The 20773-nt window shown below is 45.0% G+C and overlaps 1 long non-coding RNA gene across 1 annotated transcript in view; it reads left to right on the top strand.

The window, feature by feature from the left end:
- The first annotated feature begins 1097 nt into the window (after positions 1-1097).
- LOC149469615 (uncharacterized) overlaps positions 1098-20773 on the top strand; it is a 71945-nt gene continuing 52269 nt past the window's right edge. Inside the window, exon 1 of the long non-coding RNA XR_016311549.1 lies at positions 1098-1294. This is a non-coding gene — a long non-coding RNA (uncharacterized LOC149469615). The remainder of the gene's footprint in view (positions 1295-20773) is intronic.

Below are 20773 nucleotides of genomic sequence, written 5' to 3'. Positions count from 1 at the left end.
GCAAGTGTTACAAACTTTATTACAAGCATGAGACTGCAGGTTTGGCTGGCTTAGATCAGTTTTGGTCTCCACCCAGAAACTAGCCACATCAATCACCTTGCAGGTGGACAGACAGAGAGAATGTATCACAGCCAAAACCAGGATGCTGGAATGAGATCGGCAGCTGTGGTGGAGAAGGAGCGCTAGACGCTCCTGACAATAAGCCTCAAGATATTAGAACATTATTTTCAATGAGTTAGTCAGCTCCTGGACTTTTATTGTGAGAAGAACAGTAAAATGTAACCATGGTGCATTAGGCCTATTTTTATAAAGCAGGAAAACAGAAGTCTATTAGTCTTAGTAGCTGGTCTACAAGCCAGCTTATAAATTTAAACACGTGCTAAGAATTTAAGTATAATCAAATGACTCTCTTACGCCAATATCAGTGGTAGGCTATTAGGAGACAAAGATTTGTCATTTGATTTGTTCCTTTAACCGATCATACGAATGAAGCTGACTTCCTGGTTGATCAAAGTTCGTTTGAATATTGAATGCATAGGACCAAAAATGTTATGTCCTCCTCTTTTTTTTAAACAATACAAAAGGTACTTGCACTATGCAAGCAGAAGTCACATTTGGTTCTATTATATGTGCATGGCAAAATTTGTGACTGTTCAGAATTTCCTGACTAGAATAAGCTCACCTGTTTTGATGTGTCTGTGTATGGAAAGCTCTTGGGTTTGAGTCAATCAAAAGAAGCTGTGATGTTTTATCAGACAGGAAGTAAAGGGAACTCTTCAACAGTAACCCAAGCAGAAATACATTTTTTTTCTTTTTAAGTAGGGTATAGGAAGGCTATAACCATATTAGTTTTTTTTTTGCCTGTGCTGCACATTTTTCCTCACTTCCCATCTGGTGAAACGGTTGTCAGTGGGACAGAAAGTGAGGATAAATCTCTATAATGGAGCTCCAGATAGCAGTTCTAATCTTTATCTACTCTGTCCAAAACTGGAAAAAGTTTTTGGTGCAGGTAATTGTACAGGTAAGAATTTTGCTAGCTCTGTCTGGTTAAACTGAAATTTATTTGGATTATGTGCTTTTATTTCTTTTAGTACCATCTCCAAGAAGGAACAATATGGAAAATTTTGCTCTTTCAGTGGAGAAGTTTATTCGCCTTCATTGTAACGTTGGCATCAACCATCACTATTCCTTTTTTTATACACTACTTGAACACACTGAGAGATCCACCTCCTAATCAGCTGTTTAAAGTCGTGGCAGTATGTTCTGGTGTTATTGCTGAAACCCTGCTAGTCAAGTAAGTGTCTTTTATTACAGAACGAAAACTTTATGATTTAGCCAGGTTTTTTTGGTCTTTTATGGTTTCCACACATGGAATGGATCACTTTGCTGATTACTCCCACAAGAATAATCACACGTTTCACACTTTGTAACCAATATGAATAATCTCAATATCGGTTCATAAAATCTGGTTTACAGATTCTGGTGTAACAAGTGGATGGACATACATTCTCCAGAACCTGCAGAACTTATTGCTGTGTAAAGTTTAGAAGTTGATTAGTGCTTCATTTTACATAATGTGTTTTAAAAAGTAAGAAAAAAGGTCAAAATAGGTACATTGGGATTTTTACTTGTACCTCCTCTAGTGAATATATACATCACACAATTATATGATAAAACTTCAACAATGTTTTATTACATATTAATATAAAAATTAGCAAAAAGGCATCTCAAGACACCATTAAAACAACATACACTGTTAAAAAATTAAAGGACCACTTTTTAATCAGAGTATAGCATCAAGTCAATTAGGGGGGTTGTTAATCAGCTTCACTTGCTTTGGTGTTAATGAAATGAACAATAGGTGCACTAGATGGGCAACAATGATACAACCCCCAAAATAGGAATGGTTTTACAGGCGGAGGCCACTGACATTTTTTTCCCTACTCATCTTTTCTGACTGTTTTTCTTTAGTTTTGCATTTGGCTAGGGTCAGTGTCACTACTGGTAGCATGAGGCAATACCTGGACCCTACAGAGGTTGCACAGGCAGTCCAACTCCTCCAGGATGGCACACCAATACGAGCCATTGCTAGAAGGTTTGCTGTGTCTCCCAACACAGTCTCAAGAGCATGGAGAAGATTCCAGGAGACAGGCAGTTACTCTATGAGAGCTGGACAGAGCCGTAGAAGGTCCTTAACCCATCAGCAGGACCGGTATCAGCCCTTAATGCAAGGAGGAAAAGGATGAGCACTCCCAGAGCCCTACAAAATGACCCACAGAAGGCCACTGGTGTGAATGTCTCTGACCAAAAAATCAGAAATAGACTTCAGGAGGGTGGCCTGAAGGCCTGACATCCTCTAGTGGGCCCTGTGCTTACTGCCCAGCACCATAGAGCTCAATTGGCATTTGCCATTGAACACCAGAATTGGCAGGTCAGCCACTGGTGCTCTCTGCTTTTCACAGATGACAGCAGGTTCACCCTGAGCACATGTGACAGATGTGAAAGGGTCTGGAGAAGCCGTGGAGAATATTATGCTGCCTGCAACATCGTTCAGCATGACCGTTTTGGTGGTGGGTCAGTGATGGTCTGGGGGGGCATATCCATGGAGGGACTCACAGACCTCTACAGGCTAGACAATGGCACTCTGACTGCCATTAGGTATCGGGAAGAAATCCTTGGACCAATTGTCAGACCCTACGCTGGTGCAGTGGGTCCTGGGTTCTCCTGGTGCACAACAATGCTTGGCCTCATGTGGCAAGAGTATCCAGACAGTTCCTGGAGGATGAAGGAATTGATACCATTGAATGACCCCACGCTCGCCTAACTTAAATCCAATAGAACACCTCTGAGACAGTGGCGGTCTGACCATTTGGGAACTTGGGCAGTGCCCGAGGGCCCAGGGTCAGTAGGGGGCCCCATGAGATGCCCCTGGTACCTTTCATAGGCTTTTTTGGGTGTGGTTTGAGTGTGGGTGAGGACACAGGGGCCCCATGATCCCCTATTGTCCGGGGGCCCCATGATTTGTTAGTCCACCCCTGCTCTGGGATATCATGTTTCTGTCCATCTGATGATATCAGGTCGCACCTCAGACTGTCCAGGAGCTCAGTGTTGCCCTGGTCCAGATCTGGGAGGAAATACCCCAGGACACCATCCGTTGTCTCATTCGGAGCTAGCCCTGACGTTGTCAGGCATGCATACAAGCATATGGGGGCCATGCAAACTACTGAATACCATTTTTAGTTGCTGCAATAAAATTTCAGCAAAATGGACTAGCATGCTGCATAATTTTTTCACTTTGATTTTCAGAGTGTCTTTGAATTCAGTCCTCTGTAGGTTGATAATGTTCATTTCAATCAAACGATGGGGCACCCTAACGTTCCTAACACATTACCCAGTCCATATCAGTATAGATATCCAGCATAATATTTTTCCCCATTGAGATCTGTTGTGTTCTCAAAGTGTTCCTTTAATTTTTTTGAGCAGTGTAGTACAATAAGCCAAGTTGCGAATACAAAGGTGTCTTATATTTTTTGGTCTACACATTTCGCAGAATAAAGCGCTTTGTCAGAACCTGACCTCCAGGTCCTGACAGTGTTTTGTTCTGCAAAACACATAGACCAAAAAATGTAAAACCTCATTGTATTCACAACTTGGCCTCCTGTATTATGTTGTTTTTAAAGGTGTCTTGAGATGCCTTTTTGGCAATTTTTATATTAATCTGTAATAAAACATTGTTGAAGTTTTATCATATAATTGTGTTATGCATATATTCACTATCAGAGGTACAAGTAAAATCCTATTGTAACTATTTTGGCCTTTTTGCTGATTATACTGGGATAGTGCCTCCTGTAGTGTGATAATTTACCTGGTGCTCCACCACAAATGTTTCTTTCTGAGCTTTAAAGAGTAGCTCTACTTTTGATGAAAAAAAACATTCCCCTCCGTTAAAAATCCTTGCAATGTACATTGACAACCCAAACGTTGCTGCAGATTCCTATCTTTTGTTGCTCTAAAAGAAAATGTGTCAATAAGCACAGTGAATGTGAATGAGAGTGACCTATTCATTATCATTCAGCTGATGCACTTGCAGCATTCTAATAAGGTAAATTGCAGTGTCTAAATCCCGTTGAATGTGATTAACCTTTTAGGGGTATCACACCTAAAATGAAATGTTTGCTGCAGAGGATGCCTAAAATCTTACTTGTATCTTAGTGCAGACATCTGAGAAATCAGTGAGCCAATTACGTGAACAGGAAGTGACCTTTCCAGAAGGTATCTGGGGGGTATTCTGTACACCAGAGATGCACATAATGCTTCCAAGTTGCCATATACTGCACTGCATTTTGGAGAACATTACAGCATTGCAGATTAAAAAGAAAAGGTCATTTTTAATAACATTCATTTACAATATGGCTTGTGTAGCAAGTGTATATGCTGTAGTATTTTTTTTATTTGCTATTTTTTCCCAAGAAAGTGAATTCACCCTTTGAAATTGAATTTTTTTTACACCAGATGTTTTCAAATCTAGCCTGCAAATAATTGTGATGTACTGACAGTATCTGACTGAACAGCTTACCCTTTTTTTAACGTAATTTATTAAAGTAACAAGATCATTTAACACCAGTGTGCAAAAGTACTTATCCCTTTCAAATGGGAGCATTTATGTTCTTGATTAGCACTGGCTTCTGCCTTGGTTCTGTTTCGTAATCCCCAATTTTGCTTGTTGCTTTTCCTATTTTGGAGTCTTGAGAAACGCACCATTTCTGATGTAAAAAAAAAGTCATTTTGGGGGGTTTATTTCTTTATTTTTTGTAATCTGTGACTTTTTGAGTGATTTTACACTGGCTGCCTGAAAAGCACAGGCCATTCCTGGTAAGATTCACAGCTGTTGAAAGTGTTTTTGATCTAGAGATTGACTCATCACTGTGTTTAGGTTGTGTCCTAATGCCTTTACAGCCCATTCCAGGCAAAAAACTTGGTTAAAGAGGACAGAACTATGGAAGCTGTGCTCAAAAAAAGGCGAGCAAAGGTCTAAAGGACTACCTACCAATTCCTTGTTTTGTGCTGATGCACTTGCAGCATTCTAATAAGGTAAATTGCAGTGTCTAAATCCCATTGAATGTGATTAACCTTTTAGGGGTATCACACCCCTAAACCCCTTTGTGGTTCAGCTATCTTTGTAGAGCTATCTGATAACTTGTGGGAAAATTTTCAAGAAGCAGCAAAGGTGGCAAATGAAGCACAGTTCCAAAGAATAAAAGAAGCATATGCAGGAAGATACTTGAATTGCAATTCCTTAGATACAGTTTGTTTTTCCAGCATGCCCCCAGATGATCAGTGGACAGCAAAGTAATGATATTCCTAAATCTGGTGAAACTATCAGAGACACAATTTCGTAGATCTCATGTTTTAGATGCAGGGCAAGAAATTCACTATTTTTCAGGAGTAAGCCTCCTGCCTCAAGACAAAAGCTAAATATTTCTGGATATTGCTTAGGCACAATTAGCATATCAAGATATACCCTATAAGATAGTAAATCTTCACTCTTTGGGTTTAGGTTAACTTTAAAGACCCAAAAAAGCATGTCCATATCAGGTATATACTGCAGCTGGAATATCTGGAGACTCATCAAGTAGCAACTGAAAAACATCCAATCATGATAGATCCTTTTTACACCAAGATGCTACAGAGTTAATGCATGGTATCTAGCATCCATTATCTGGGTCAACAGTAGTCCACTGTGATAGATTTTTCTTTTCACTCTCCTTCTGGTTCCTTTTAAAAGGAGTAAAAGTGTAGAATGATACTGTACTATGATTGCATGGCATCAAACTGTACATGTCTTTGCACGTTAAGCGTGTTTGTCCCATTAAGCAGAGTAAATGTACTGTATTTTTCTCCTCATTGTTCATTGATTTCACGGAGGGAAAAAAGGCAAATGTTTCAGCACTTTTTTCTGTTTCTTTCATTATGAGGAAGAAATTAAACATCCCTCTAAGTTAGTACTTAAAATATCAAAGACATTGTTAAATGCCTTTGAGTCACCATACAAGTAATTCACTTGTGCAAAGCAGCTCCATGGTAAATGAAACCGTACGAGGAAGGTTTCCAAAGCTGAATAAACACAAAATTAATTAGTCTGAAACTTCCTGATGGATCCATTTAATGAAAGCCTGTTATTGTGTCAAGCACTCAACACCATGAATTTGTTTTATTGTGTTCTGTGTTGCTTGCTTTATTGAACCAACATGAAGGTTACACATAACTGTTACTGTGGAAGGCCTTCAAACTGTCTCAAGAAATGACACGTCAACAAAGATGTTTATGAACAGATATCACATGTCATAAGTTGGTTGGTAAAAGAAGTTTTTTTTTGCAAAACTGACACAGCATGCTGCTGTCACACTACAGCCAGGGATTCTGGGAAATGATGTGTTGACAAGCACACCACAGTTAAAGTACCTTTAAGGAATTAACCTTTAACCAAATGAGTAGTCTTTCAATTTTGTCATCCAAGACAGAGCTTTGAGATTTCTATTTATGGGACATGTCCAGAAAGAGGAAGTTTCATTTAATTGGTATGATGCTTTGTTTAGCATGCGGTTGGGTAAATTACCATTGTCATATAAAGCTTTCTTTGTTTAAACATAGCTGACATGCAAATCTTTGGCTCTGGTAAACAACTGATACTTCAATATTAATTTGCTGTTCCTTCAAGTACTTCTGCTTAGGTTACCTCTGTAGAATCTGTATCACAGTTAAAAAAAAAACAACAAAAAATCTTGACTTTATTTTTTTTATATAGATATATTTTAATATCTGAAAAGGATTTGTTGAGGCAAATCTTTGCTGTTCCCACATGTCTTTTAACTAATCAGACATTACAAGGAAAACATTTGTCACATTTGGAGATGAATTCAGCCCTGTGTTAAAGGCAGATGGTTCACCATACAGCACCATAGTAGAATGATTAGGTTCTCAGTCACTGTAGCCAATGTTTTTATAATGTCATTAGTTATCAATTAGCATTTTAACACAAGCTGCACTTGCACTTGATTGAATATATCAATGTTTCCCAAACTTTGGACATTTGTGTACCATATTATTGCAGCGTATGCAGAGCCTGAGCGCCCATCTGTAATAGAACTTACCACATGTACCCTGCTCAGATTGCTTGGGCTTTGCCTAGTTATCTCCACTCCAACTCCTCCACATTCTCCTTACTGTTGTTTTTGGCTTACTGCTGTGTATATATAATTGTTGTGTATATTATTAAATTCTTCTGAGAAAGCCAACATCTAATTTGGATTTAAGGATTACCTAGGAATATATATTTCCATTCTGGTTCTCAGGATGTATCTCTAGCCAATTTTTCTAAATATTAGTTTTATATATCGGGGAACGTGCAGAACCTCTGTCAGGTTTTCATTGCCATTTGTGTGCTTGTTAGAGAGATTAACCCCTTCTTTTTGCACTGTGGTCATTGTCACTGGAACAAAAAGGGATGGGAAATCTAAAATGTCATGGTGGTCACCACAACAAAACAAAAGGGGAAATCTCCTAATGGGTATCACTGTTGTCATAATAACTGTGTCAGAAAAGATTTTCCTTCACATTGGAGAGATTTCTAATGGGGACCTCTGTTGTAGTAAGAAAAAAAAGGCTGGTAGAAAATTTTAATGTGCATGCTTCAAACTAGAATCTATAAAGAAAAATCCAAGATTAACCAACTGTCCAGATTGCTCTTGCAGAATAAATTTAAGACATGATGAAGAAGGATTTGTGTGTCACCTGTGAAACACATTAGCTGTCAACTCTTGATAGACCCTTTTATTGTGACATATAAAAATTAATATCAAGACTGATAGATGGCTTGGTGCTTTCATGCTTTTTTTGCCATACAAGCTGGCACTCCTAAGAACCCCACTGGGGATCTGCTTGGCAATAGAGAGCTACCTTACTTTATCAAACTTTCCACCAAGCTCTAAATCCAGCACTCCAGTACCCCAAAACTGATGAAAGCTGTCAGATATTTCCCCTTATTTTGAAGAGATTTCCCCTCACTTTCTGCTGTATATATGTAACAGTAAATGAAGGGCAAGTTTTCCCGATGGGACCAACGGCAAAAAAAAGAAAACTAAACCATTAGCTATTCTGTGTCACCAAATAGACTTTCTGTGTATGAAAAAGAGGAGATGATGAACTGATAATAACACTAGCATGAGCCACAGCTCTCATGGCCCCAGCAGGCTGGAAGTACAGCAAAAAGTGTACGACCCACAGTAAACAAAAGCATGATTTTTACAGTGCAGGAGGAGCAAGCAAGAGTAGCTGTCCCAAGCGGGTGGTATTTTTGAAGATGGTGGGAGATATGGCAGTTATCCTCGTGTGAATTTTAAGGGGGAAATCCCCACAAAAAACAAGGGAAAAAAGCATAGGTCAAGCAGTTCATATCAGTCCCTTGTAAGAGCAGGTATCCTGGCAGTCCAAGGCAGAGGGCGGTGTGAGAATACCTCCCCCCCCATAGCCATTGTAAGGGACCGCCTGGCGGTACCACTAGCACTCCACTAAATAGGTGTTTCCAGAGCACGGAGTCTAAGTCCCAGGGGGCTTGTTCACCAGGGCCCCTGATGGTGGGGATGGACTTGGAGCCCCCCGAGACCAGGTCGTGGCTACTGGGCAAACCCGTTAGTGGTAGTGGTATTCGCCGAGGGCTCCTGCGGGGAAGAGCCTGATATGAGGAGGTCAGGAGACCCCACTGGGAGGGATGGACGGATGGATGGATGGATGGCTGAGCAGGTGCAGGGTCAGACAAGCCGGGTCGGTAACAGGGAGGACGGTATGGTACAAGGCAGCGGGCAGAGAATAGTCGGGTCACACGCCAGGTCAGCAACAGCAGGTCAGATCCAATAGGGGGCATACAAGAGAGAGGTCAGGCAAAGCAAGGGTCAGGGCAGGAGAAATACAGCAAGGTCAAGCACAATCCGGGTCAGCAACTTACTATTCACAGGTTCGCAGATACAGGATACAGGTAAGACCAGAAGGCACTGAATGACAGCTCAGGGCCATTTAAATATCCCGCCCTGCGCTGCCATTGGTGCCCAGCGGGCGGCCGCGGCTTCTACTGCGCATGCGCGAACTCGAACGCCGCGGCCGGCCCGGACCTAATGCTCGAGTCCCAGCACAAGGCGGCACACTGCGCCTGCGCCGGGACCAACGCGGCGGAGACCGAGAGGATCCCTGACATTGCCCCCCCCCCTACGGGCAACCTCCGGATGCCCACCCGATCTCTCCACCACGGGTGATCGCGAAAGAACCTCCGGACAAGTCTAGGTGCATGGACATTATGGGCAGGTTCCCAAGAATTATCCTCAGGGCCATAGCCCTTCCATTTGATTAGGAATTGGGTCTGGCCCCCCCTCCTTCGGCACTTCAAGATTGATTCCACCTCAAATTCCTCTTCCCCTTCTACTGATATGGCCTGCGGAGGCCCAGATTCACGTTCAGGGAAGGTATCCGGGACTACTGGCTTCAGCAGGGACACATGGAAGACTGGGTGGATCTTGAGTGTGTCAGGGAGGACAAGTTCGTAGGCCACCTCGTTGACCATCCGCTTAACGCAAAAGGGTCCTATAAATTTAGGGCCTAATTTCTTTGAGGGGCAAAGCATCCTTAAGTTAGAAGTAGACAACCAAACCTTCTCACCGGGTCGCAACACCAGATCTCCCCTTCGTCTCTTGTTGAATGCCCTCTTGTAGTCATCTTGGGCCCGAATTAGGGCTTCCTGTAGCTTCTTGTTGTTCGAGGAGAAGAACGTCAATGTATCCTGCGTTGCCGGAATTGGGCATTCAGGGACCAAGTCCGGGAGGAAGGTAGGGTGAAACCCACAATTGGAGAAGAACGGGGACTGCCCCGTTGCCGAATGGCACGCGTTGTTGTACGCGAATTCCGCCAAGGGTAGAAGTGGTATCCAGTCATCCTGGGCAAAAGATGTATAGCAGCGCAGGTACTGCTCCAGAGTCTGGTTGGTTCTCTCGGTCTGTCCGTTGGACTGAGGGTGAAATGCAGAAGAGAGGGACAGTTGGATGTTCAGAGCTTTACACAGAGCCCTCCAAAATCTTGAGGTAAACTGAACCCCTCGGTCAGAGACGATGTCTTCAGGGACCCCATGTAGTCTTACAATCTCCCGAATGAATACTCGCGCAGTTTCGGCTGCCGACGGAGTCTTCCTTAATGGTATAAAGTGGGCCATCTTAGATAAACGGTCCACGGCCACAAGAATTGCTGTGTGGTCCCGTGAAGGTGGGAGCTCGACTATGAAATCCATCGAAATTTTCTGCCAAGGCCGTTCGGGAATTGGTAAAGGCCGCAGAAGACCCCAAGCCTTGCACCTTGATGGTTTGTTCCTCTGGCAGGTGATGCAGGAGTTGACGTAGTGTTTGCAGTCTTTTGCCATGTCCGGCCACCAGAAGGAGTGTCGGAGGAGCTCTAAGGTCTTGGCCGACCCAAAGTGCCCTGCCATCGGGTGATCATGGCAATGGCCCAAGACCAGAGTTCGGATTCCCTCTGGCACCACAATCCGATCTTCCTTCCACAGGAGTCCCCCCTTGTTCTGGAGGGGCACCCCGGCTGGGATGGATAAGGCCGTGGACGCCTCCATTATCTTGGAACGAAGGTCCGTCTGGAGCGCCAAGAAGTTCCCTGAAGACAGGATAGTGTCGGGCGCTGGGGCCTCCTTGGCATCCTCGTACATTCGTGACAATGCATCTGGCTTCGTATTCTTTGATCCCGGCCTGTATGTAATGTGGAAATTGAATCTTGAGAAGAACAGTGCCCATCTTGCCTGTCGTGGGCGTAAGCGTTTGGCGGTCCTCAGGTACTCCAGATTCTTATGATCCGTAAATATTAAGATGGGGTGTGAGGCACCTTCCAGCAGGTACCTCCATTCCTCTAACGCTGTCTTAATCGCCAGAAGTTCACGATCGCCGATATCGTAGTTCCTTTCCGCCGGGGTGAGTTTCCGTGAGAAGAATGCCACAGGGTGGAGCAATTCCCTGGTGCCCTTCCGCTGGGACAGGATGGAACCTACCGCATTCTCTGACGCATCTACCTCCAAGATGTAGGGTAAGGCGGCATCGGGGTGACCCAGGATGGGTGCCAAAGTGAATAGCTTCTTCAAAGCTTCAAAAGCTTCCTGCGCCTCTGGCGTCCACCTGAATCGAGTTCCAAGCTTGGTTAGCTGAGTAATGGGGGAGACCAGACCCGAGAAGTTCTTGATGAACTTGCGGTAAAAGTTTGCGAACCCGACAAACCGTTGGACGCCCTTCCTGTCTGTGGGTTCAGGCCAATCCAATATTGCAGAGACTTTCTGAGGGTCCATCGCGACCCCCGCGGTGGAGATAATCAGACCCAGAAAAGTAATACTAGACTGTTCAAAGCAACATTTGTCAGCTTTGGCGTATAAGCCATGCTGCCGCAACCGCCCTAATACCTTTGCTACGTGAACCCTGTGCTCCCCCAGAGAAGGTGAAAAAATCAAAATATTGTCTAAGTAGACTATAACAAAGACATCCAGGAAATCCCTAAAAATGTCGTTCACAAAGTGTTGGAAGGTGGCGGGTGCATTGCACAGACCGAACGGCATGACCAGATACTCGAAGTGGCCGAAGCGGGTGCGGAGTGCCGTTTTCCACTCGTCCCCCTCCCTTATGCGAACCAGGTTGTACGCTCCCCTTAAGTCCAGTTTTGTGAACACCACTGCCGCCTTTAAACTCTGGAATAATTCTGGTACCAACGGCAGGGGGTAACGGTTTTTGATTGTAACTCTATTCAATTCCCGGTAATCAATACACGGTCTCAAGGTCTTGTCCTTTTTTTCTACAAAGAAAATCCCTGCCCCTGCTGGAGAGGTAGAGGGGCGGATGAATCCCTTCTGCAGGCTGTCCTCAATGTATTCCCTAAGGGCCCCCAATTCGATCTCCGAAAGGGGGAAGATCCGCCCGAAAGGGATCTCTGAGCCAGGTAACAGGTCGATGGGACAGTCATACGGGCGGTGGGGGGGTAGAGTATCTGCTCCCCGTTTACTGAATACATCAAGGAATTCATGGTAGGCTGCCGGAATGACCTGCCTTAAGTCGGCATCCCCCTCTGAGCACACAAGGACCTGGGGAACCCCCAGGCCCGAAGTGCGGCAGTGTTCCCGACAGTATGAGGAAGGGAACGAGACTACCCTGGTTTCCCAGTCAATCTGGGGGTTATGAGCCCGTAACCACGGAAGCCCCAGAATGACTGGAAAAAGGGGTGATGCAATGGCATCCAAGCGGAGGAGTTCCTGGTGTTGGTTGGCAATGGAGGTAGAAATGGAAGGGGTCTCCTGGTTAACCACCCCTGATCTTATCCGGGACCCATCGGCCAGAAATATGTTGAACCCCTTTTCTTTTGGTTGGAGGGGAATACCCTGCTGGTGAGCAAAATTAATATCTACAAAACAGCTGCATGCCCCCGAGTCAATAATGGCTGTCACTTCCATGGTCCTTTCTGGCAGCTGAAAGGAGAGGGGTACAACTAAGTATTGGGAAGAATGAACATCGCCAACAGATAAGGAAGAAGAGGTGCACTTACTCAGTTTCTGCGGGCAGGATCGTACCATGTGACCAGCTTCACCACAGTAGAGGCATAGGTTCTGGGAGCGTCTGCGCTGGCGTTCCTCTGGAGATAGCTTAGGTCGTGCCAGGCCTAGCTGCATGGGTTCAGGAGCATCCTCCGGTGGTGGGTTCAGGAACTGTGGCCTAGTGGATTGGCTGTGACCCTGGAAAGACCCCCAGGAACCTCCTCGACCCTGACCGGACCTCTCAAACCTGCGTTCCCGCAGTCTTCGGTCAATCTTGATGGTTAGTGCAATTAAGTCTTCAAGCGCCTCAGGCATTTCTACCCGGGCGAGCTCGTCTTTCAGGGCCTCTGACAGGCCCATGCGGAACTGGTGCACAAGGGCAAACTCGTTCCAGCGTGTGTCCCCCATCCAACGCCTAAAGTCAGAGGCGTACTCCTTCGCCGCCCGTCGGCCCTGCCGGAGTGTGTAAATGGTAGCTTCGGCCGAAGCTGCCCGCTGTGGATCATCATATAAGATGGCCATTGCGTCAAAAAAAATGTTAACTGAGCCTAGGTGGGGGTCATTGTTCCCTCTCAGTCGGTGGGCCCAGTCTTGGGGTTCACCCTGCAGGAGGGAGATGACAAACCCCACCTTTACCGATTCCGTCAAAAAAGTACGAGGTTGCAACTCAAAATAGAGAAGGCAGGATTCACGGAACGACCTGAAGCGTGTGCGGTCCCCGTGAAAACGCTCCGGTAGGGGTACCCGGGGTTTGGTCATAGGAAGTGATGCGGGAACCCCTGAAGCAGGCCCAGGGGCCGCTACGGGCGGAGGTGCAGGGGTCGGAGCCTGTGGTGCAGGGGCAGATATCGTGCAGGCCTGGAACCGATTTTCAATCTGCAAACACCTGTCCTGTAAAACGTTTACCGCTTGCGTCAAGGAAGCCAGGTGCCTACAAACTTCCTCCAGCGGGGAGGGTCCTCCTCGAGGCTCCGTCATGGCCTTCTGGTACTGTAAGGGACCGCCCGGCGGTACCACTAGCACTCCACTAAATAGGTGTTTCCAGAGCACGGAGTCTAAGTCCCAGGGGGCTTGTTCACCAGGGCCCCTGATGGTGGGGATGGACTTGGAGCCCCCCGAAACCAGGTCGTGGCTACTGGGCAAACCCGTTAGTGGTAGTGGTATTCGCCGAGGGCTCCTGCGGGGAAGAGCCTGATATGAGGAGGTCAGGAGACCCCACTGGGAGGGATGGACGGATGGATGGATGGATGGCTGAGCAGGTGCAGGGTCAGACAAGCCGGGTCGGTAACAGGGAGGACGGTATGGTACAAGGCAGCGGGCAGAGAATAGTCGGGTCACACGCCAGGTCAGCAACAGCAGGTCAGATCCAATAGGGGGCATACAAGAGATAGGTCAGGCAAAGCAAGGGTCAGGGCAGGAGAAATACAGCAAGGTCAAGCACAATCCGGGTCAGCAACTTACTATTCACAGGTTCGCAGATACAGGATACAGGTAAGACCAGAAGGCACTGAATGACAGCTCAGGGCCATTTAAATATCCCGCCCTGCGCTGCCATTGGTGCCCAGCGGGCGGCCGCGGCTTCTACTGCGCATGCGCGAACTCGAACGCCGCGGCCGGCCCGGACCTAATGCTCGAGTCCCAGCACAAGGCGGCACACTGCGCCTGCGCCGGGACCAACGCGGCGGAGACCGAGAGGATCCATGACAGCCATATTAGGCCACATGCCCTCAACATGGAGGGATAACTTACATTGTTTGTTTGGAAAAAGGACTAGTTCAAACAATATAACATTTAACCACTGAAAAAAATTAACAATTCGAAAATATCCGTATACACAATTCTATACCCAAGAAATCCAGTTTGTTGCAGCAGAGGAAAAAGGTGCTTCCTGATAGCCTAGGAGGCAATATGATAATCCCTGGATCAACAATTCCTAGTAGTATTTCCTTAAATTTCAACAACGAGTTATATTTTTTGCATTTAGGAATGCATCTGTGTTTTTTTTTTTCTAACAATCTACTGTGCTGGGCAAAACTAGTTCTTCAGGGAATCTATTCCACATTTATTAACAGCTATTATTTTGAAGAAGCCTTTCTATATTAAGAGGTTAAATCTCTTTTCCTCCAAACATAGAGTGTCCCCTTGTCCTCTATAATGACCCAAAAGTGAATAACTATGCACTATATGGACCACCTATGTATTTATATACATTGATAATATACTGTAATAATTAATCCATTTTAACCAAGACAGTATAAATTCAATTCAGCTAATCTTTCCTCTATTTCACTCAACAGTGTGGTTGTCCAGAGGAGGACCCTCCCTGACAGAACATCTTGTTCCCATGTTGATGAGGACAGGGGGGGTCTCTTTTTCACAACCCTGGTCTAATGGGTTGGAATTTGGAAGCTTCTCATTAACAAGGAGGCCTTCATATACACCGCATCCCCCTTTTGAATGAGTAAAGAATACATAGTACCTCTAGTCTTTCACAAAAAATGTAAACCTTCACCACTTTAACCTTTCTTTTCTCTATCAAAACTAAGCTATTAATATTTCCCCTGCCACATGCTCCTTCCTTTGGCTTCTCTGTCAGGATTGATGGCACATCTGTCAGTCCATCCCCACATGCCAGGGTGCTAGGTGTAATCCTGGACTCTAAACTCTATTATCAGACCCAAATCCAATCACTCTCAAAGTCTTTCCACCTCAGCATCGCCAAAATATACCCCTTTTTAACCAATGACACCACAAAGCTTCTACTTCACTCTCTGGTTATCTCACATCTCAACTACTGCAACTCCCTCCTTATTGGCTTATATTTGCATAGGCTATTACCCCTTCAGTTCATTAGTTATCCTGCTGTCAGTGTTATCCACCATCTAGTGTCTGCCACATTGACTCCGCTCATCCAATTAACAAAATTCAAAATACAAACAATTTAAAAAGCTAGCCACAACTCTGCCCCCAACTATATTATTAACCTTGTCTCAAAATACCAATCAAATCATTCTCTTCATTCCTACCAAGGCCTCCTGTTCTCTACCCCCTTGTCACCTGCTCTTTTGCTCATCTCCAGGATTTCTCCAGAGCCTCTCCTATCCTATGTAACTCCCTACCTTAATCTGTCGGAATATCTTCTACTCAGTTCACTTTTAGTTGATCCCTGAAAACCAATTTCTTCAAAGAAGCCTATCCTGTCTCCACCTAACAACTGAACTGTTTCGTGCCTCAAAAATCCATGGCTATCAATATCCGGAGAGTTTTCTTGAATATTCAGACCGCAGTGGACAATCGGGGGGACTCCTGCCTCTGGATGCCAATAAGGCCTTTGACCCTGTGGAGTGGTCCTATCACTGGCAGACTCTTGAGCACTTTTGCCTTGGAGATAATTTCATTCCCTGGGTCAAACTGTTGTACTATGCACCTGTTGCTTCAATCTGGGAGTGCTGCCGGAACTTCCCTGTTTTTTGGCTGGGCAGGGGAATGAAGCAGGGCTGCTCCTTCTCCCCTCTTTTGTTTGCTCTTGCTATGGAGCCACTTGTGGCTATGATCTGAGCTAATGACAACATTGTCCGCTTCCGCTGTGGGGAGTTGCATGAGAAAAAAACCTTGTATGCTGATGATATGCTTCTCTTTTTAGGAGACTTTGGACCCTCCCTTTAGGAGGTTATGACTAACATCAATTCCTTTGGGGAACACTCGGGGTTAACGATAAATTGGTCCCGGTGACAAAATCATTCAAATATCTAGAAGTAATAGTTTCCTCCTCCATTGTGGATTACTGCAATCTTAATGTCATGCCACTTCTTCGGTTTAAGGCCAAGGTAAAAATTTGGATCAAACTATGGCTCTCCCTGATATGAAATGCCAACCTGATCAAGATGATTCCCATGCCCCAGCTGCTATACTTCTTGCATAATACCCCTGTAGTCATCCCTCTGCATATCTTCCGGTTGGTTAATTCTTTATTTTGCTCTCTGTTGAAAGACAAAATTCTGGGCCTTAAACTTGAACAGCTGCAGCATCCCAAGGACTGGGGGGGGGGTTAGCCCCCCCTAATCCTTGGCTCTACCATCTAGCAGCGCAGCTGTAACACTTAATTGGGGCTTTTCCAATGACAGAATGAAGCCAACAGGCCCCTCCACAGTCTGACTTCTCTATTATATGTCACCATGTCAGGTCTCGGGATATCCCTGCTAGTTTGAACTCCCTTGGTTTTAGCTCCTCCAATGAAATCAGCCCCACATATTGTTTGACCCAAAAGATTTGGTCAAAGGTGAAAACTCTTCAGGGTGCTAATGGGTTCACTAGCTATAGTCTTATATGGCATAACCGTAACTATCCCGAATTGGCAAAGTCAACCAGTGTAGGGGCATGGAGAAGAGGTGGCATCATTATAACAGATATTCCGCAGTGGTTCCTTAGTTTCACCTACCATCTCCCTCATTCCATGCATTTCTACTACCTTCAACTCAGACATGCTATTTGCGCTCAGGGTCTGTTGACTAACTGGACACTTTCCCCAGCTCCAATTTTTAATTACTTACAATATGTGCAGTAGATGAAAGGATTAATTTCCCACTGCTACAGGATGTTACTTTTACCCTACATAGAAGGATACCCATGTAAGGCCAAGATTAAATGGGAGGCTGATGTTGGTAGTCTGGAGGAGGATCAGTGGAACAATGCCTTGAAAGACATACCATCTTGCTCTCAAAACATAACCCAAAGACTTTTACAATTATGCATTGTGCTGCGGGCCCATCATACCCCTCTTAAGCTCTGCCAGATTGGCGATTTGCAATCCACTTTGTGTGCTAAGTGTGGGGCATCAGAGGGTGATCTCATACACTTGATGTGGCACTGCCCCAGGCTTCATCAGTTCTGAGAGGCAATAGTGGACACCATTAATAGGGTTTTTCAAACCATGATTCCACTTGAACCCATTTACTGTATACTGGGAATCTTGGATGAGCTTGCCCTGACTGGAACGTACTGTCTGCCCTCATGTTGTAAAGCGCTGGCCAAACTGTTTGCAGTATATAAATACTGTATAATAATAATAATAATCCAAAAAATAACAAACGGACACTTTTTGACCAGTCCTGTAAAAAAAAATGTAAAAAAGCTAAAACAAACGTGTCACCCAGTAATGAAGATCTACGTCAGTCACGATGACTGATGCCTGCCTAACCACCAATAGAAAAAAACCTGCCAACCAAAAGGCATGATCCACTCTATTGCTCACTTGCCACAAATGGCATCCCTTGATCCTAGCTGTAAAGGACTAGGTCTCCCGGTGCTGTCCTTGATCAAATATGGATATAACCATACCACGGCCTTACTAAAGACAAAGCAAATAGGACATTTTCCCCAGAGCTTAGTGAATGAAGTGAAATCGCACAGAGACACAAGCCTGTAAAAATAAAATGGTGCAGAGTATTGCTGCCCACAACCTGCACTAGAAGCAGGACTGACCAAATCTAGTTTCAGACTGAATTTTGCTTGTCAAATACACTGAAAATCAACTATAAAAGTCTACTTTTTATTGTGGGTATGTAGATTTATTTGTTTTATTTTTATACGGCTAGTATGAGTTCCCAAATTTGGCTTTATATTTGCTTCCTCTATTACTTTTCAAAGCAGGACAATTGCTGAAGTAGGGGCAAAACTGTAAGCTAGCCATAATCTACTACATTGTACTTTCAGTCTAATACTGGGAGCTTGCCAACAGGAGAGAGTAGAAAGATGAACTCATCAGTGTTGTGATGCTCCTTTAATATCTAGTCCAGAGACTTGGGGAAAGTCTTTTATGATACTGCATTATTTAAAGTGGATGTAAACCTCCGACATGAAACATAAACTAAGCCCATTCTTTTATATTGCGTACTTGTATCTACTAAAGCACTAAGTGTGATTTCTCTCTGCTGCCTCGTTCTTCTTTTTTCTGACAGCTTTTTTCTGACACCAAAAAATCATTGGTGATGGGGGAGGAAAGCTTCAGCACACAACCTGTGATTGATAGCCTCAGCTGCGCATTTTCTTGTGTACTATGATGGGTGGATGTGTCCCTTCCCTCCAATCAGGGCTCAGGGCTCTCCTCACTGAGCTATGTAGTGTAAGACTTAAGATCGCTCCCACTGCTTTTCAGAGCTGAGAGAGGCTGTGTAAAATGTGTATTTTGGAAGGTTGTAAAGAGAGATGATTTCAGATAAACAGGTACAACTTATGTAGGAGGATTTATTTCATCTGTGAATCCCCATGCTAGTCCATTCACTAGATATATGTAAGGATTTTCAAGCACATTAATTGCAAAATAAATAGATCATCTATGTGATTTTTCTAATCTGACAATGGTACCTGGATCACAAGTCTGGCTGAACAGAATTGCAACTCTTTTGAAAGAATAAACAGTCAAAAATAACACTTGCTTCTAGTTGGCCATAACAGAGTTTCAGTAGATGTCTAATGAATATACAAGGGAAAGGCATTATCTAAATCAGTAAAAGCCCTTTGTAAGATGAAGTAACCATTCATAAAACAATAAAATCAAACTTTAAACTGTTCAGTGTCCATTTCAATGGAAAAATAACAATTGCATTCCTAATCAATTAAACATCTAACCGACACTTGTGGCTTAAAAGTATCATGACCTAAAATGAGTGGAGTTCAAATATTTAATCCATCTTTGTTAATATAGCCAAACTTGTGTAGGCAGGTGCAGTCTGCTTTCTCTGCTGCAGGTGGTACTCCACCAGAGTAGTATCACAACCTGGAGAGGAAGTCAAGGGAAACTTAGATTCTCTGTGGCTTCCTGGTCCCTGGAGGCAGTGTTCCGATTGGGTACACTGCCTCCAGGTGACCTTTGGTGGCCATCTATGGGTCAGCAGAGTCTTTATAAGTCCTTGCCCCCAGGTTTTTTCATGCATTTTGCAAAGTGGCTAGAGTAGTGAAAGAGCACCTGCCTGTCAGGGAAAGTGATAGTAGCAGGGAAAGGTTCCTGACGAGCAGGAACAGGCTGGGGACTCTCAAACCTGTACTGTAGCCTCCCTTTTGGAACTGGACCTGGATTCTATGCTCTGAAGACCAACTCTGTTGGTGCATCTTTACGCGCTGACTGTCAGGAATGGACTTGCCAATAATGGTGGGACTCACCTGCCTTGTGGGCTGCAGTACCAGGGCTGGCCAGCGGGTGCTCTCAGCAATCAGAGACTCACCCCTGCAGTCAGCCAAACACCTGAAGCTGATTGCAGAGGTTGTATTTAAGGAATGGCCAGACTCACAGTCAGGGCCTTGGTGTGTGGTTTTCCATGGGCCCCTGTACCTTGTATCCTGTGTTCCTGTTCCTCTGCCTGTCTGATTTGTTGCCGACCCTGCCTGATCCTGACTTCTGCTGTCCGTCTCCTGTTTAACCCCTGGCTTGCCTGACCATCCTTCTGCCTGATCCTCTGTACCGCGCTACCTGAGAGTTACTGAACCCAGCTTGTGACCCTGACCATTCTCTGCCTGCTCCTCCGGTACCTCGCTGCCCGCACGTTGCTGACCTGGCCCGTCTGACCACGCTAACTACTCTGCCATCCATCCTGCACGCATCCAGCCATCCCTGCTCACTCCTTCTGCCCCTTCACATCAGGCTTCCTACCTACACACACACCTCTGGCGGATCCCTCTACCACGAGCAGGTGTACTCAGGGGCTGCGACCTGGTTCCTGTCTGCTCCAAGTCCATCCCACCATCAGGGGCCCTGGTGAATAAGCAGACTGGGTCTTAGACTCCGTGCCCTGGGGAATCCTGTCCTGAGGACTGCTAGGGGTACCACCAGACGGTTAACAGAACTATACGGCCGGCCTGACTATTCCACCTCTCCAGTCCTGACTGCACCTGTGTTCCTGCACATACTAAGATTAGCGGAAGGTTGGTTTGTTTACTGTGCGTTATATATCTGGGTGGCTAATAATAATTATATTGTTATTATATCATTCCTGAAGCCTGTTACTTCCCTGTGTCAGTCCACACATTTCTGGTCATACCTGGATCCCTGACATTACACCAAGGCCCTGACTGTGAGTCTGGCCATTCCTTAAAAACAACCTCTGCAATCAGCTTCAGGTGTTTGGCTGACTGCAGGGGTGAGTCTCTGATTGCTGAGAGCACCCGCTG

This window comes from Staurois parvus, unplaced genomic scaffold (genome assembly GCF_062004578.1).
Source record: "Staurois parvus isolate SC_StPar_1 unplaced genomic scaffold, SC_StPar_1.0 ptg000066l, whole genome shotgun sequence".
NCBI lineage: Eukaryota > Metazoa > Chordata > Amphibia > Anura > Ranidae > Staurois > Staurois parvus.
The sequence above is the reverse complement of the archived record's forward strand: the minus strand, read 5'-3'. Positions and strand labels throughout refer to the sequence as shown.